Genomic DNA, 19,984 nt, shown 5'->3' with positions numbered 1-19,984 from the left:
GAGTCTGAGTATATACATATATAAATAACAACGAACTGTGACTAGCTGTGTTTCATACTTTAAGCATGAATAGAGCTGGTATCTTGAAAATCTTGAAACTGAACAACATTATGCTCATAGAAACATTTATGCCTAGTGATTTAATGGTTTGTAATGACCCTGGTCCAGTTAGTCAGAATGTATTTAGCTTTTATTTTCTAAATATTGTAGCTCCTAATATGAAGATTATATATATTCTAAAGCAATCCTTTGAGCTTTTTATTTTATTTTTTACTTATTATTATTATTATTATTATTGTTGTTTTTTTTGCAGCAGTGACTAGCTCCTCTATTTCCTATATGCATTGGATAGTGTGGAGACAATCAGCAACACACTCAACAGAATATCAAGAAGCTATAGAAGCATGCACATTGACATTTTTGAGCACATTTAGAGGGTAACTTTGATAGTTTTCAACCTGGACCCTATTTCACTATGTTGTTTGTGTCTAAGTGACTGATGGGAATACTAATATTTGAAATTGATCCAGTACTGAGTGAAAAGCTCTAACAGTCAGCCGTGAACTAGGTTGCAATGTAATCATATAGAGCAAATGCGTCAATTTCTGTCTACTAAAAATGCAGTTTTTGCCTCTGATAGGCTTAGATTTTTCTTAACATTATGGAAAGGATCCCTATAGAGACAGACCCTTTTGTTAAAGAGTAAAATCCTTTTTGTTTAACCAGAAACGGCTCTGAAATCGCTATCGACAAACTCACCAGTCTCTATTTAAATTAACAATACTTTTAGCGTGTATAGAGCCAGCATATTTCCACATGTAAATGGGTTAATATAGGCTTAATTTTAACCAAACCAGAGTGGTGATTGTTGGAACAGTGGAAAGATAAATCAAGATGGCTTTTGATGTTATCCTGGTAGTTTGGTGATAGCGATTTTTCACAGTTTCATGTTAAACAAAAAGGATTCATACTCTTTTAAAAAAAAAAAGGTCTATCTCTGTAGGGATTCTTTCTATAATGTTGTCAGACACTTAGAATAATAATCTTTGCCCATTAACGTTACATTGTAGTCCGGTTTGCGGCTGCCAGTTACAGCGTTCCCGCTCAATACTGGACCAATTTCTAAGATTTTTGTTCACATAAGTCACTGAGACAACAATGCATGGGGTCCAGGTTGAAAAGTACCAAAATGACCCTTTACTGTTGTCCTTTCATGCAATGTGAATGCACTACTTACTAAAAACTTGCTTAGAAAAAGTGTATGGAACTGGGTCCGAGCTCATGTCTTCATCCCTGTGACCTTTGGATGAGGAAGATTTTCTTTGACTATTTTCTTATTGTCATTAGTGTCTAAATGATCTAAAACTGGAGTAATGCTTGAGTTCTGCAATAAATAAAAAAACTCCAAGCAAGATTGTGAATTCAAAGAACATTCCTCTGCAAAGTTTTTTGAGTTCAGGGCAAAAGTTTGCACCCTTCAGCATAGACTATGAAAGTTTAAAAGGTGTGTGTGTGTGTGTGTGTGTGTGTGTGTGTGTGTGTGTGTGTGTGTGTGTGTGTGTGTGGAGCATCAAGGAGGATTTAATGATAGATACTGAAGTTTAGGATTGTCTCCTGCAGTGCAATATCCTGCACGCACGCACGCACGCATGCACTAGCAGCCATTCCATGCAGAGCCAAATCTTCTTCTGTATCTGACAATCCATGGCTGGATGGGCAAGAAGATACACACACACACACACACACACACACACACACACACACACACACACACACACACACACACACACAGTTGAGGTCCTGGGTCTTTTGCAGTGTCATCATCTTTAGCCTGAAATCCTGCAATTCTCCCCTCTCTCTCTCTTTCTCTACTCTCTTTCTCTATTTCACACATTCTTTTCCCCCCAAAGATCCATTTCTGGAAATAAATGATAAAGCTAAATGGAAGGATGGCAATCTGACAGAGAATCTGGACCAGATGTTGTACAGTAGTCACAGAAAAAGGTTCCCTCAAACTTTTGAAAACAGTACTTTCCTCCCTCATCCCCTTTGGGAGGAAATAGGTTGACTGCCACCATAGGGGCAATCAAATCCTAAGTGCTCTCTAAAATAGCTTTCTACCATACCTGCTGCCTAGAATTTCTAAGTAGATGTGGAACAAAACCTCCGGCTTCCCCTGCAGGGCCCAGTCAGGGATTTTCACTGGAGGGAAAGTTGATACTTACTTAATTGAGTTTTTCTTTGGAACGACTGTTATAAACTGTGCTGTTATCTTAGTGTTTTAAACCAGGAGAATTTGCAAACATTTGTGCACACACTGCAAGCAAACTGGTTGATGTGTTTGTTACGAGTTTCAAATTGTGTAACTGGAGTAACAAATGGTTTTGACTTGGGGTCCACTACTCTCAACTCTCCTAGATGAAACCCTGGAAAACAGAATCACGAAGTCAGTGAGTGAAAGAGCGAACCGCCATCTTCGTCTCCAAATCTCTGTCTCTTTATTACAAATTTCCCAAATCTTGGTATAAAACAATATATTTCCCTAGTGTAAACATGTTTCAGTTTCAGTGTCCATTTGTTCATTTCAATTTAAACACCTTAATACAGTTTTCTCTACTCCGCACATATCAGTGGACAACATCTTTCACACTCACATTCACAGAAATAATCTTTACAAAAATAAATATCACTCTTTAAAGTGCAATAATATCTAAAGGATAAATCATGTTTTTAATCTATATAGATATATATTTGTTTTCTTTTTAACACCAGAAATCCACCATCATACTAATGTAATATGGTGAATTATAGACCCTCTTTGGCTGTCACAGAATATTTAAATGACTTTAAAGTCAAAACATGAATCATCCTACACATAGGGATAACTGTTCAACTTATTATACATTGTAAACACAGAACAGACACCTAACTGCTTCTGTATAACTTTAGGAAGAACTCCCTTTAAGTTTTAACAACACACCCCTCTTCTCTTAACATTAACTACCATTTATAGCCTGTCAGGATACCTTAAAAACCCGAAATAAAACATTACCAGGGAGTGAGGACAACAGCACCCAGAATCACACATACAGCCCCAATACACACCTGTTAACTGCCCGCTAGCGCCATTGTTTACAAAACCTGTTTCCCGCGGTTATAAACGCGGCTCTTTAACTCGGCTTTACACATCAAAAACTCCATAACCAACTCATCACAGCTTCAGTACACCACGTACACTTCAGGAGAAAACAGTTTCGTCATTTTTACCGAGTACCAACCTGGAAAACAGAATCACGAAGTCAGTGAGTGAAAGAGCGAACAGCCATCTTCGTCTCCAAATCCCTGTCTGAGAGAAGAGGAAGGTGTCCGTCACCTGAGCACCGTGGTGTAACGATACCCGCACTTTCTTTGCTTCCCCCCTATGTTACTATTGTCTTACACAATAAAAGTTTAAATTCTACTAAATGCTGCGCTGGTTATTGTATTATCACATAAGGGTGTATCACATCTTCACTATTGTGAACTATTTTAAGCAATGGGAGAGCCGACTAGAAGTGGCCTATGATAACTGGATTTGTTTATAACGTTGGTCCAATTTAGTAAGATCCGAATTTCATATTACAAGTTCAATTAACCAAAAAGATACATTTTCCATACACACAGTATCTAGCCGTGCAGATACATTTTGTATATGAGCCCTGTTTCTAAGATAGCTGAGTTTTCAGCTGCTCGGTTTGAATACATCTTTGTTGCTTCTCAAAGCATCGAACAATTCTATTTGAAAAACTCAACAGCAACATGTCTTTGCAGAATAATGTCCTGGCTTCTCTGAATAATTCACAGACCTCACTGAGAACACTCTTCATACTTTCTTCCAGAGAAACAGTCCTGAAATTTTCTGACAATGATGTTTGAGGACCATCGTGAGTAACTGGGATTAAATGTAGCAAAAACTTTACTGCACTCCGCTAAATAGCACTATGCAATCTATAAGGAAAAACTGAACTTAAAGTGTTTAAATGCCAAATTTTGAGTTAAAAGTTTGAGAAAAAAAAATTGTTTCTGAACTTTTGTCACCTAAAACTGTTTCATAGCAGAGTCAAAAGATTTCTGTTTTAATAAGGGAAGTTAATGCGGAGTGTCAATGAAACGGCCCATTTGTGTGATGTCCTGTTGTGTTCTTAAACCCCCTGTAAAGCACAAGTAGACTCTATATTTCACAAATACTGTTTTCCGTCAGATCGTTTATAGATAACCACGTTGAAGGCAGCTTCACGGAGAAAGAAAAGAGACGAGCAAGACATAGCGAGTGCTTTGGTTTAGCTGGAAACATTCAGCTTTTACACAAGCTCCTAGGCAGTTTAGTGCTTGTGTTTGGTGTTTTAAAACTTTCTTGTGGCAGCGATAGAGGCAGTGATGTTTCCTGTTTACTATACGGCAGGGGTCTTTAACGTTTTTTTAGGCCAAGGACCCCTTAACTGAAAGAGAGACAGAGTAGGGACCCCCTACTGCTGTACATTTATTACATAAAATTAAGTTGTATGTTAAACTGGGCCAGATGAATGAAAATTAATTGATATTAATATATCATTTATACATCATGTTTTAATGCTAAAACATAATGTATATGTGGAAGGCACTGTTAATCATTAAGCTTAACTGTATGGCTACCATTAGTGGCTACCTTACCTATAGTAAGCTTATCTTTAATGTGTAATTTAAATGTTTTTTTTGTTTTTTTTTAAATAGGCCAATTCATATTTACTGTATTTATATTATTGTATATTTTCAGACTAGTCTATTTTTTGAATAAAGAAACTTTCAAAAACTAACTCTGAGGACCCCCTATTGATCACGGACGCCTTGTTGAATATCTCTGCTGCACTGGATTCTCACACCGCCTCAAACCGTAGCTCAAAACACACTGACAAGTCTGATTTCCGGTTACATGATTGGCCACCGCAGTGTGATGTCGGGTTGAGTTTCTCCAAAAGTTGAGTCGATGACGTTTTTGCCGGACCGTCGGACAGCTGACGCAGGCTGTCTGAACGCGGCCTTAACCTTAAGTTGTTGGGTATCATCATGTATCAAATGCTACATAGCGATTTTTATATATTTCTTAAGGGGAAAATTATTGCATTGCATTCCGAAGTTTGTTGCAACGTCAGAAACCATTTCACAGCTTCTGCTGAGATGGTGTATTTCCAAGTGAAAATGTTTTGTGAGGGTTTAAATTGTCCAGTTAGCTCTTACTTGGCCATGCAGTGGTAAAACATCTAGCCAAATTTCTTTCTCGATTTCCTTCCATTCCAGGTTTACAACTCGTCCATAAGTTATGATTGATGTCTCGCAGGCCTACTTAGGGCAGACAAAGACAAGAAACGAGAGCATTCACCTTCAATTACTGTCATCCAGATAAAGTGCTCACGGCACACTAACCAAGCTGGCGCCGTGCCCTTTTAACAAGCTTAAATCAATTAAGACAAAATGATCAATTTACTCCAGTAATTAGCCCGCGCATTAGCGGTTATTACCACGAAACACATTTATTCGTCAGTTCTCTTTCTTCACCTCCACTCCCTCTCAAGACCATGCACTTGATTCTAAATGGGAAGTGTGCAATCAGCTAAATTGAATTTAATTGATTAAATAATTAGACAGATTTAAATGAGTCAATTAATGAGTCAATTATAGAAGAACAGGCGGATGGGGGGGGGGGGGGGGGGGGGCCCGTGGGTTTCAGGGGGTATTAATAACAACGGGGATTTGAACGTCTTGGCACCAGGGAAACGTAATCCCTCACTGTCTCTCTAACCCAGAAAAGCTTTGCTCCAAGGAGACTCAGTCAGAAAACTTAATGCAGTGTCTCAGTCTACACTCACCAGAAAGAAGAAAGTATAACACACAATGGGAACATGATGTCTGTTTTATTGCACTGAGTGAGCATTTTTGATGTGTCAATTCTGTTAATGATCACATTTCGTAAACATGCACCCACTGTTGTGCAGGGGGCATTAATCAAATTTCAATATGTTTCTGCAGTTATAAGAAGGTTTTCTGAATCTGACTTGGAACATTTATATAAGTGAGTGCAAACCTGAAGGAAAAAAAGTAAGAGAAGTTAATGATAAGAATACAAAAATATCCTTTCTGGAGGCCCATTCAGTAGTGAGCTGTGACTTTTAACCCTTGGCTCTCTGACACCCCCTTCCCTCCTCGGGGGAAAAAAGCAAACTACCAGCCTAGCTTATTGTGTCCTCTCTATAGTACTGCAAAAGTTTAGTTATGACAATTCCAGCTCTGAAACAAAAATTAAGATGCTAGTCCAGCATCAGCAATGGAGAGAGTGAGAGTTATCACCAAAACAACTAAAAAACTGGTTTCTTAAGCAAAATGCAAATCATCCTTAGAAAGAATCACATCATCACACAAGCTGTGTGTGCACTTCAGCAGAATGTGGTGACAACAGGCTGGGGTGCAAAACCCATGACAGCCCCCATCTCCTACTACACAAAACCTCCTGAATGTCATGTCCCTACACATCATGACAGCGTGCACACAGACACACACTTCATACCATGGACAGTAAACAGTGATCACGGCATTTTGAAACCCAGCACCAAACAAGCAATTATGTTAATAAATCATAATATTAGTTTGGCCCAGCGGCTTATTAAATGTATATGTATTTTATGGCTTATTTGGGAAAATGGTCATTATACAGAATTCATTATTAGAATATCTGATGAACTGGGGTCATTTTTGTATTTATTCCAGTAAATATATTCCATAATATGGACCTTTAAAGTGCCCATATTATGAAAAAATCACTTTTTCTGGGATTTGGGGTGTTATGTTGTGTCTCTGGTGCTTCCACACACATACAAACTTTGAAAAAAAATCCATCCATGCTGTTTAGAGTGAGATACAGTTTCTGAATGTGTCCTGCCTTCAGTCTCTGGGTGAGCTGTTCAAAATCGGCACGGCTTGTGACGTCACAAGCCGAAACGAGCAGGCTAACTGCAACCATTAGCTCGTAGCGTTAGCATGCTAACGCTAATGCTAACTCTAGCATGCTAACGCTAGCATGCTACCTCGTTCTCAGTAGCAAAGCACTGCTACAACACACACAAGTTCACCATAATCTACAAAAGAACTACTTACATGTGTGCCCTCATTTAGAAGTCTCCCAGCTAATCCTGCCTTGTAACTGACCGAAGTTGTAGAAACAGCCTTTCTTTTACTGTCTATGGAGCTAGCTAGCTGACATGATCTACATCTGAGCTACTGGGCATGTGCAGTGCAATCAAAGATAGTACAGAAGAAGAAGAAGAAAAGAGGTCTCACTCTGTAGCTAAAACAGAGACCAGGTGAAAAGAGGATCTGCAGCAGTGAGAGAGAGCACTGCAGTACAACAAAAATATGGTGTTTTTTGAAAATTAAACCATGTAAACCTATTCTGGTACAACCTTAAAATACAATTATGAACCTGAAAATGAGCATAATATGGCTGCTTTAAGTATTTTTAGAATATATTAGGCCCTTTCTGATAGTTCCCCACTGAGCACATTAGTTACAGAGGATACAGGCTTGTAACCATGTGTTGGAACTATTGGCTGCATACATTTTTTTTAATATTAATTGCAAATATTTGTGATCTGTGTCATGCATTTGCTGTAATGAGCCATTTGGGAATCAATTAGACAATTCAGATACTATCATGATAAATTGTAATTTGACATGAGTGATAATAGTTCCCTCTAATGGTGTTCTTCACCTTGCCCCAAAACTTTACAACACAACTGTATAACTGTATTTAGTTAACTTTCCCTGGATGAAAAAGTACTTTAAAAAGAAAACAAAAATAAGGTTTCGAAGTTTGTTTCCATCCCATTGATTCTTTGATTTTTTTTTTTTCTCAGACGGTTCATACTGTTTTCTCTTCTCTCAGATTGATTACACTCTCCAGTAATGAGACAGCAGGGTTTAGAGGTTTTCTCATCACAAAGCGACAAGGTAAAAAACATGAAAGACACCCTCAATCAGTCACTCATATGGACTGTGTCAGTTTGAATAACTGCAGAGCAATCTGGTAAATATGTGAGGCTGGCTGCTTTAATGGTAACTGATTGATATTTGAAGTGGCTCTGAAACAGTCCTGCTGCCATGCAAATTCATGTGCACGGCCTCAGCCAAGTTAACTTACAGTATAAACTACTCTCAACACACTCTTTAAACACAGGTTTGATCGTCCTGAATTACCGGTGTATGCAAAGCAGAAGTGCATCCCATTCCTATCAATTGAGACGTCACAAATTTGTCCAGAATCCTCCATCAGTGAATTACAGGTGACATGTGGAGACCGTGATGGGTAATTTTCTTGGCCAACAGTAATGGATCAAATCTTAAAGTGGCTCCACAGCGAACATACAATTTGATACTTGCAAGCTTGAAAAGCAAATGTCAACTAGTCTATATCCCCGACGTTCCACTTCTGAGATTGCTCCGGTGTCGCCGGAAATTCCGCCGGATGTCCTTCTTTTCGGTCAGATGTCCGTTACCTTCCGCTTTCTTTGTGTTGTAATTTTAAACTCTGGTGGATTTATGAGGACTATGGTTAACTGCTCCTCAGATCTCTGCAGGGTAAATCCAGACAGCTAGCTAGACTATCTGTCCAATCTGAGTTTTCTGTTGCACGACTAAAACAACTTTTGAACGTACACGTTCCACCAAAACAAGTTCCTCCCTGAGGCTATTTTGCAGCGGCACCGTGACTCTGTCCGGCGCTTAGCGCCGCCAAAGAAAATTGTGATTGGTTTAAAGAAATGCCAATAAACCAGAGCACGTTTTTCTCCTATCCCAAAATGTTGTGTGGACTTGCCAGACCCTCCTCCGCAGCGCTGTGGAGGAAGGTCTGGCAAAGCGAGACTAAATGTCCAGAGAAACCTCTCAAACCACATGTTTACGATACTATACAACTTTATTGTCAGATCACACCGAAATTAATTTGCGTTCCCAAGCAACTCTGCTCAAAAGAAGAAATAAATAGAAAAAGATTGCACAGTATGTTCGCTTTTGATTGTCATCATGTCTGGGGGGGAGGGAACAAACTTGAGTGCTGCTTGAGTGCTGTGGCAAAGATGGGGTGTGTGAAGAGAAACTGTGGCACTCAGCGTTTACCACATTGTCTAACCAATTTTCTGGGGGAAACCATGTTTGCTTGATGTGTTTTTCATACTGTAAAACACAGGATTTACCTTTGGGTATACAGTGAGAACTACATGTTTTACTTTTTTGGTTCCCTGTAGTATAAAGGATCAAAGTCCAACTAATAATATGCTACAGAATACGCTATGGTTATTCCCCAAATCTTTTTCAGATACTTTTTCGTATTGTGATGGTGTATGCGGTTGTTTTCAGTTCCATCTTAAATGTTTAATTAGTGAGGAGGATGTGATGTGTGGTCTGCCATGTTGGAAAACTCAATTTGGATCTACATTTTTTTTTTAAACTTGCTACCTTCGAACTTTGGGAGAGAAGAAAATGTAATATTAAAGGTTTTTTTTTTTTTTTTTTTTCTACATGGACCCTTTTTCCCATGCATGGTGTCTACGTGACTAATGTGAACAACAATCTTTGAAATTGGTCCAGTATTGAGCGAGAACACTTCACCTATTAGCGGCAAACCGGGCTGCAATGTAATCCTATAGGCCAAATGTGCATCGTCAATTTCTGTCTCTAACATTTGTGATCACAATTTTAACTGATAATGCAACATTTAGGCAAATCTACTGTAGACATAAAACACATCAATTTGCTCAGCATGCTCAGTATTTAATGAAGTAGACAACAGTCCAAGTTGTTTGTTTCAAACATTTCTAAATCTGAAGGATTTTACAGTCATTGGAATGAAATCACAGCGATCCCTCATAAACAACAGTAAGACAACAGTATGAGGAATATTGAAAGGGCACTGTTAAGTTTTGTTATTTTTAAAAATTGACTGAGAGCCCGTTTGCGCTATTTCGAACTGCTCAGATTTTGGTGTAGAATACCAACAGGGCTGATTTAAAAAAAAAGAAAAGAAAAAATGGTGTGGTAGTGAAGGAATGTGCTCCATCTATTGCTGGAAACACAGAAGGGATAGTCTTTGTTCAAGAGTGAAACACTCTCTCCAAAAGTCAGAAACCATTTTTCACGCTTTCAGACCATCCAAACAGCTCTTCTGAGAGATGTGTCGCTTTATGTGCAATGATCTGTGTGTGTTTGTAACCCTCTCTGCTTAGTGTACAGTGATCTATAAGCTGCCGGAGAAATTAGTGAGAGCTCCGCAGGGAGGGCACCACACAGCAGACCTCCTTTGATCCTTTGAAAGTAGACAGAGAAAGGTTTGGAGTCAAAGTTTTTATTTAAGAGAGTATGTTTCCCTTTCTGAAAGATTTTTCAAACACACACACACACACACACACACACACACACACACACGCACACACACACACACACACACACACATACCCACACCCAGACAGGATTGTATTTGGTTTTCAACCTGTTGATATGTCTGTTGTGATATGTCTCTCATTAATCTGCATGCAACCACGATTGCACAGAAAGCACACACATTCTGTGGCTGTTAAGGCGTTTAAACACATAATCACTCACACATATGCACATAGAGAGAAACCACATCTCCTCTTCTGCCATCCTGGGGTTATGTCAGTCTTTGATGTGTTTGGAGGAAGTTATTACAGCTGGGAGTGCCGGAGCTACTGACGTGTGTGTGTGTGTGTGTGTGTGTGTGTGTGTGTGTGTGTTGTGTGTGTGTGTGTGTGTGTGTGTGTGTGTGTGTGTGTGTGTGTGTGTGCGCGTGTGCGTGTGCGTGTGTACATAATGGCTATAGTCTGGATGAGTGTGTTTGCCGTGTGTGTGCGTGCGCCTTCTGTCTGAACTCTCTGTAAATTGTGCATGTTCATGCCCGAAAGACAGTGTACCCACTCTGTGTGGGTGAGTGTGTGTTTGTGCACTTTGTGACTCCTGTGCGTGATTTTTATGTGTATGTTTTATGGAGTAATTAGAAGCCAAAAAGTAACATCCATACCAGCAAGTTTTTTTTTCCGTCTAATCTATAAAACCTACTGACAGAGAATGAAAGAAAGAGACAATAAAAAATGAGGAAAGGTAGAAAAAAATTCCTGTACCAGCAGCTTTAGGATCCATAGTGACATACATTTGTGTGTGAGTGTTTGCGTGTGTGCGTGTGCGCAAAGGATCACACAGCTTAAAAACCAATTCATAAACTGGATGAATACTTTTACCAGCAGCTGTAGTAGTAGCAGTCACAGCAGTAAACAGGTGTGTCACATGTGCATCGATTAGAGTATTGTACACTTCCGCTGTGACCACTTGCAAAAGAAGCAGTGCTGTTGTTACATCAGCATTTTCCTGTCTTTAGCCACACCAGCAGCCTGGCTCTGGAGAGAGAGTCCACCATTTGTGAGATGTTGTACAGAAATTTGTGTTCCCCAGAGGATGAAGCTCAATGACTTTGGTGATACCCTTATATTTCCTCCAGCACCACCATGAGGTTACAGGTCCCATGGCATGACATTTTCACTTTATGAGGTTTTTTAACATTAATGTGAGTTCCCCTAGCCTGCCTATGGTCCCCCAGTGGCTAGAAATGGCGATAGGTGTAAATATCCTGCTCCGCCTTTGAGAAAATGAAAGCTCAGATGGGCCCATATGGAATCTCCTCCTTATGATGTCATGAGGGCAAAGGTTACCTCCCCTTTCTCTGCTTTGCCTGCCCAGAGAATTTGGTCCGCCCATGAGAAAGAGAGAGACGTCATGGCTTGAAAACAAGCGAAGCATGGCAGTTGGTCAAGGCCACACACCCACCCTCCACCTTGACCCCCCCCCCCCCCCCCTTTCCTCCTCAATAGCATTTAAAGCTACAGACACAGAAATGGCACATACTAAGTAAAACTCATTGTGGGACTGGCTCTAGTGGCTGTAATTCTGCACCAAGGCTGAATTTCGGGAAATAGACTTCAGATACAGTATTAGGGGACCACTAAGACCAATATAAAAGCATCCAAAAAGCAGCATGTAATAGGACCTTTAAAATTTGTGGTTTTGAGTGAAACATCGTAACAACTTTGTGTTTAGTGCTAATTAGCTAATGTTAGCACGCCAAACTAATGTGGTAAATATGATAAATATTATCTACCAAACAACATGTTGACATTGATTACTCTAATCAGAGAGAAAGTATTCATATTGGATAGATTGCCATAAAGTTTTCAGACATTTATGTTGCCACCAGGATGAATTCATTTAACCTTGTATCTGTGACCAAGACAACAACACAGAGTCGCTAGCATGGCTGTACTGTAGACTCTTAGGCCACGTTCAGATTAGATCAGGCGGTCTGGCTAAAATGGCAGTCCTCCTATTTATTTGAATGTGGTACATTTCCAGGATAATTGCCTGACATTGATGTCCCTCGCCTTCCGCTCTCTCTCTCTCTGTGTTGCCATTCTCGAACTCTGTTCGCTTCGGGAAACAACACTAACCTTCCAGCTAGCAAGCTACACGCTGAAAATGGCAAGTTTTATAGTAAATTGTTGTCGTACATATTGCAGGCCTGCTTGGTTCTTCGAGGAATGATTGTAAAGATTTACAAAGAATATGTTTAGGCATTAACTCTCTAAATGGGACGTTTTGGGACCGATTGGTGGGATTGCTGTGGACGAAGTACACACGGCGGTATACTGGTAAGAGCAAATGAGATTTAAACATGTATCCAGCTAATTTAAATTGCTCATGTTACTGTATTGTGTGAACAGTTAACTTCATTCAAAGCTTTAGTGCGTAACTTTTTGATATTAATGAACGTCCGTTACATTCAAGCCATTACCAAATAAGTTGCTACAAAGCTTATTAAGACTATCAGCTCCACACAACTCTCTCTGTATTTCTCAGTATGACTATGTTCAGAAGGTTGTGTCGTCCACTGACTTCCCCGCGCAGAAACTCGAGTGAAGATAATTATCTCTTCTGAAGAGTCCATCATGTTTTTTTAATCCTCCGTGTTGTCCTTGGTTACTAGAAACTGCGTAGAAGAAGGGTGGGGGCGGTGCACGATCACAGAAGGCTTGTATCATGTGGACGCAACAACAGTTTTGTTGTCATTACTTAGAATTCCTCATGGGGGCGACAGAAACTACGCACTATAGCGTTAATATTGTATGTGACGTTTTCTTTTGCGGGGTGCAAATGTTCCACCAAAACAAGTTCCTTCCCGAGACTATTTAGCAGAGCCACCATCTCTGCATCCAGAGCTTAGTGCCGCCCAAGACAATTGTGATTGTTTTAAAGAAATGCAAACAACCCAGAGCGTTTCTTTTCTCCTATCCCACAATGTATCTGTGGTGAAGTCAGACCTTGCTCCACAGCGCTGTAGTGGATAGATCTGGCAATGCGAGACTACCAGTCATGTAGTCTATATCCTTCGCATTCCACTTCTGGGATTGCTCCAGTCCTGCAGGAAATTCTTCCAGATGCATGTATTTCCTGTTTCCTTCAGCTTTCTTTGTGTTGGAATTTAAAATTTGGTGGATTTATGAGGACTATTTTTGACTGCTCCTCAGATCTCTGCATGGTAAATTGAGACAGCTAGCCAGACTCTGTCCAATCTGAGTTTTCTTTCACATGACTATTTTGCAGCGGATCTGTGAAGAGTTTAGCACCGCCCATGACGATTCTGATTGGTTTAAAGAAATGCCATTAAACCAGAGCACGTTTTCCTCCCATCCCCGAATGCTTTGTGGACTAGCCAGACTCTCATTAAGCGGGCTTTGGAGGAGGGTCTGGCAAAGCAAGACTACCAATCATGTAGTCTCTCAGCAGTCAGACATTTAACGTAAATAATGATTTTGGGAATACATTATCTTTTTAATTATTTCCCCATTTACAGTCATGCTCATTCCTTTAATGGAAAAGTTGACTGGTAAAAATCGGAGGGAGAGAGAGTTGAGTGAGAGTTTTAAAAACCTTTTTTGTGTCATTAAGAGCAAAACATTGGGTTGAAATACATGATGGGTAAAAATGGTGTGGTTGTACACAGTTTAATTGTTCGGTTATTTTAACACATGCCATTGAAAAACAAAGGAAAAGGCTTTCTGACAGTGAAGTGTGACTTGAGTAGAATTCAGAGTAAAGGGATATATTTAGGGCCCGAGCGCGAAGCGGCCCTATTGGAACTGAAGGAATTATTATATCATATAACCCGCTGTGCTCCGACTCCATTTTTTCTTGTTGCTATGAAAACGACAGGTCTGGCTACTCCGCTTGTCATTGGTCGCCTGTCAAAAAAACGCTTGACGTGGAACGTGGGTTTTTTTTCAGAAAAGTTGAACTTTTTTCAACTTCAAAAAGATGCCCTAAGCTGCAGAAAAAAAGTCAGTGGTGGTGTTTAAAAAAGTGCCCATGACTGTTTTGATAAAACGGTTTACTCCATAGGATTATAATATAAAGACGTGAACATAGCCTTAGAACCAAGGGGGTAAGTGTCTCCTCACAACCCGAACCTCCTATGGCGCCATTTTGATGCTAATAAGCACTCACCCCCCGTTAGCATTCCATTGACTGCCATTCATTTTGACGTCACTTTGACAGCGAATAACTTTACATCTGAAGCATTTAAAGACTTTATTTGTCCATTGTTTATTTCTAAAGAAACACGACAATGTATAAAAGGCTCCATTACCTTTTACTTCACGTTATGGCTCCATAGTAGACTTTTTGTAAAAATAGGCTAACGATTGTGTCATAACCACGGGACATAGTAGAGGAATTACCGTATAGTACAGGAGAAGCTCGCAGACAGTTTTGACTTACATTAGCTGTTTAAGTTTAATTACTAATGTTAACTAGCATTTTAGTTAGCAATAATTAGCCTGTGTCCATGTTATCTCCTTACATATACCTACGCTCTCCGTCTCTGTAAGATTGGGAATGATTGAGATTTCTCTTGGCACAACTACCAGAAGACTTACAACTTTCAGACAGGTTGCTCACGTCACATTTACGTTGTCTCTCTCAGTTGGAGGCTGCGCAGTAACGCTCGGCGCTCACCGGAAAAGTGCTTTTAATGGCCTGCACCCCTCTGGCCCAGAAAGACTTTTCCCATAGACTGCATGGCGAAAGAAACTACTATATTTCAGCGGATGTTTGTCTGGTACATCAAGTTACCAGCCCAAACACTTAAAGGGTCATTGTTTAAAACATCATGTTTTTAAAATTTTTAAAGGAATACGCCACTGTTTGTTGAAATAGGGTTATTCACCGTCTCCTCCATATTTATATAGGTTCGCAAACGCATTTTTGTCTCAGTGCATGCATTGTCTTAGTCCGGCAGCGCCGCCGCTAGCTTAGCTTAGCTTAGCATAGCTTAGCATAGTGAATGGAATCCTTTGTTGCCGGTTAGCATGTCGTGTTTTTTAAACTAAGCCATTGCATCACTGCTTGTTTTTTGACTCTCTTCTGATCCGTTTTAACAATTCTAAGTAGGTTTAGTCTTGTGAATCAACAGATATGGTCAGTAAGTGGAGTTCCACTTCTGCTGATTCAGACAGTGACACAGATGATTATGTATATTCAGTTAAGCTTGAGGATTTGGTGGAAATGGTTTGCTTAGCCGCCTGGAAAGCTCACATTGCTGTATTGTGTGAACAGTTAACTTTATTTATTATATTATGTGTCTTTTTCTTTTGCGGGGTGCAAATGTTCCACTAAAACAAGTTGGTTTGTTTGTTCAAATACTGAACATCTCTATTGAGCATGTGGTTTATAGCACTCACTTAAGTTCATACTGTTTAGAAAGCGTTTTTACGCACCTAAAAGTTGTTACGAGACCTAAGTCAAAGAAATGTTCTTAGGTCTCCCCGAGTTGGATTTAGACACTCTGTTTTTCTTTCTATCCAACACACACACACACACACACACACACACACACACACACACACACACACACACTCACACTAGTCGCTGTCGTCCTCAAAGGGATATCCTCTCATTGTCTTTCTCTTTCCCTCAGCTCACCTCTTCTCTCACAAATCTAATTTGATCTTTTATTTGGCAAAAAGCCAGCCTGCTTCAGGCTGTGTGTGAGTGTGTGAGTGTGTGTGTGTGTGTGTGTGTGTGTGTGTGTGTGTGTGTGTGTTTTATCTCCCATAACCTTGAACCTACTTGTTGTCGCATGCAGCTCTGTCCAGTCATTGGCTGAGTCAAGACTACTTTTTTAAATTTACTGTCTCTGATTGGTTCACATGGTGATGGGAGACAATGGAGGTGCCAGAGGAGATGAGAGGAGAAAGAATAGTGTATTGGGGTATGAGCATGGATGTATAAACAAAAATGCTGTTCCAAAATGGTGCTCCATTCTTTCCATTTAAAGTTGCTCAGGCGCATATGCTGGATAGACTTCTTCAGAAAGAAATGAGCTAAAATGTTGTTAAGTTGTATATTAACAGGGTGATGGGAAAGATGGCATGCGGGAGCAACAAGGGTTAATAGTATGATGTAGGACAGAGGACAGGAAATGAGAGAATGGAAGTGGAGCAAAGGGTAGAGGTTATTCCTCTCTTTTTTAATTGCCGTCTCTTCTTTCTCCATCTGTAGTCGTGTTCTCCTCTTCCTCCCTTTGTGACTCCTGCTTTTTTAATGAAGGCGAGCCTCAGTAACACAGACTGGTGCAGTCACTGGAGACTGGGCAGACTGACAGGGTTACACACAAACACACACACACACACACACACACACACACACACACACACAGACAGAGAGAGAGAGAGAGAGAGAGACATTGACCGCATCCAGAGAAAGTGACAGCAAGTATAGAAAGGCAAATGAAGGAGATAGTAAGAGTATGGCAATAGAGTGGTACACAGAAATACAAGAGGGATAAGTGGAGGATAAAAACAAAAATAGACAGAGAAAAGGCAAAAGCAAATCAATACAACCACATCCAAGTAGCATCATGTCCGGTACAAACACTGGATCATCAGACTTTTATTTCCATACAACCTACTGGGTCAGCCAAACTGTTAGAAACTGTCAGGATGGTATCCTCACATAACATTTTATGTTATGAATACAATTTCAAAAATTATATCCACTGAAAAGGCTGATCAATACAACAGCATAAAAGGGATACTCTACTGATAATCTATCTTTTGAGTATCAAATACTTCCTGCCTGTAGGTGTGAAAGGTGGGTGTAAAATGTTTGATCACTTTCATTAACGGCAGTTACAATGGATTTCAATGGAGACCAAGAGGCATGGGAACAAATGTCAGTGTCAACAATCCACTTCTTTGCCATTGATCAGTATGTTACAAATAGTCCACTCCAATTCTCCACAAAGCTAAATGTGCTACTTCAGTGTTACGCAGTCGCCTCTTTATAGCTCCAAAGCTTAGCCAGAAGTATTCATTATTATAATTCATGGCAGTCTGCCCAGGAGATTTTAATGTTTGGATTGTGGCGATAGATGTCCTACAAAAGCACAAGGCTCTATCCTCTGGGGACTATGAATAACCCCATACAATTATATAAAAACCTCTCAAATAAAAAAATCAGGATCACTTTACAATAAGGCTACCTCATGAAGGGTTTAAGAATGGTTTGTAATTAGTTTATTAATTAGGTTAATAACCCTTTATAAATCATGAATAAAATGTTGTAACTCATTAGATTAAATAGACCAACAGGTACCTGTTGCTTGCCAAATAGTGAGCCCACATGTATCTGTACTGCTAAGCTTCAGAATCAAAATCAGAAAAAAATGTATTACTGGGTAAGTAGCACTTACTAGGAATATGCTTTGGTTTGGTGCATACATATAAACATATTTAAATATTAATATGAAATAAACAAACAATATATACAGAAAAAAATAACACGTACAAATAACTAAATAACATTAATAAAGAAAAAAGAGGCTGACTGGATTAGTGCAGGATGTGCAAAAAATATTGGAGGGATGTGCAAAGTTCAGGATATATATACTGTATATAAATAAATAAATATATATATATATATATATACAGTCAAGCCCGAAATTATTCATACCCCTGGCAAATTCTGACTTAAAGTTACTTTTATTCAACCAGCAAGTCTTTTTTTTTTGACCGGAAATGACACAGGCTTCTCCCAAAAGATAATAAGACGATGTACAAGAGGCATCATTGTGGAAAAAAATATTACTCATCTTTTATTTACATTTGAACAAAAAGTGGCATGTTCAAAATTATTCATACCCTTCTAAATAATCAATAGAAAAGCCTTTATTGGCTATTACAGCAATCAAACGCTTCCTATAATTGCTGACCAGCTTTTTGCATGTCTCCACTGGTATTTTTGCCCATTCATCTTTAGCGATGAGCTCCAACTCTTTCAGTTTGGAGGGTTTCTTTGCCAACACCCTGATCTTTAGCTCCCTCCACAGATTCTCAATTAGATTTCAGTCAGGACTCTGGCTGGGCCACTGCAAAACGTTAATGTTTTTGTCTGCTAAACATTTCTTCACCACTTTTGCTGTGTGTTTTGGGTCGTTGTCGTGCTGAAATGTCCACTGGTGCCCAAGGCCAAGTTTCTCTGCTGACTGCCTGATGTTGTTGTTGTTGAGAATTTTGATGTATTGCTCCTTTTTCATGGTGCCGTTTACTGTGATTATATTCCCTGGTCCACCGGCTGAAAAACACCTCCAAAACATTAGGTTCCCACCACCATGTTTGACAGTGGGGATGGTATTCTTAGGGTTGAAGGCTTCTCCTTTTGTACGCCAAATGAAGGCTACATCATTGTGGACAAACAATTCAATTTTTGTTTTATCTGACCATAAAACAGAAGACCAGAAGTCTTCTTCTTTGTCCAGATGAGCATTTGCAAAAGCCAAGTGAGCTTTTGTGTGCCTTATCTGGAGAAGTGGTGTCCTCCTTGGTCTGCGTCCATGGAACCCAGCGGTGTGTAGTATCCGTTAGACTTTCTGTCTTGAGATGTTGCCACCAGCAGAGTCCAGATTCTTCAGGATGGCCTTGGTAGTGATCCTTGGATTCTTTTTTACCTCTCTCAGTATCCTCCTGGCCAGCACAGGTGTTACTTTTGGCTTCCGACCACGTCCTCTGAGATTTTTCACAGTGCGGAACGTCTTGTATTTTTTAATAATACTTTGCACTGTAGCCACTGAAACTTCAAAACATTTAGATATGGTCTTATAGCCCTTTCCTGACTTATGAGCAGCCACAATGCGCAGCCGCAGGTCCTCACTGAGCTCCTTTGTCTTAGCCATGACTGTCCACAAACCAACAGCAGAGAGCTTCTGTTTTTCTCCTGTTGACTTGATTAAAACAGCTGTTCCCAATGAATCAGGGTAATTAGGATGCTTTACAACAGCTTGGACTATTTGGAATGGTATAGATCTTTGAATTTTCCCATAGACTGTGACAGTTTGCAAAGGGTATGAATAATTTTGAACATGCCACTTTTTGTTCAAATGTAAATAAAAGATGAGTAATATTTTTTTCCACAATGATGCCTCTTGTACATCGTCTTATTATCTTTTGGGAGAAGCCTGTGTAATTTCCGGTCAAAAAAAAGACTTGCTGGTTGAATAAATGTAACTTTAAGTCAGAATTTGCCAGGGGTATGAATAATTTTGGGTTTGACTGTATATAATTTGTGCAGAGGACAGGATTAAGGATTAGAAAATGTTAATGAAACGTTAAATGTTTATAAAATAAATGGCCATCAGAAATGAGATGCCAAGAAACATGAAGATGAATCAACTCAGTGAACCGATACAAAGGATGCTGGCTGAGGGAGAAGACCGAGTAAGCTAAGTAACAAATCTGAAGCTTAGCAGTACATACATGTGGGCTCACTATTTGGCAAGCAACAGGTGACTGCTGCCCTTTTTAAT

General features: G+C 39.7%; 1 long non-coding RNA gene across 1 annotated transcript; it reads left to right on the top strand.

Annotated features, from left to right (window-relative positions):
- The first annotated feature begins 662 nt into the window (after window positions 1–662).
- Window positions 663–19,057, top strand: LOC116034484. The gene is made up of 3 exons (XR_004101108.1): window positions 663–906; window positions 2,744–2,753; window positions 19,047–19,057. It is a non-coding gene; the product is annotated as an uncharacterized LOC116034484 (long non-coding RNA).
- The last annotated feature ends 927 nt before the right edge of the window (window positions 19,058–19,984 follow it).

Source organism: Sander lucioperca, chromosome 6 (genome assembly GCF_008315115.2).
Source record: "Sander lucioperca isolate FBNREF2018 chromosome 6, SLUC_FBN_1.2, whole genome shotgun sequence".
Taxonomy (NCBI): Eukaryota; Metazoa; Chordata; class Actinopteri; order Perciformes; family Percidae; genus Sander; species Sander lucioperca.
The sequence above is the reverse complement of the archived record's forward strand: the minus strand, read 5'-3'. Positions and strand labels throughout refer to the sequence as shown.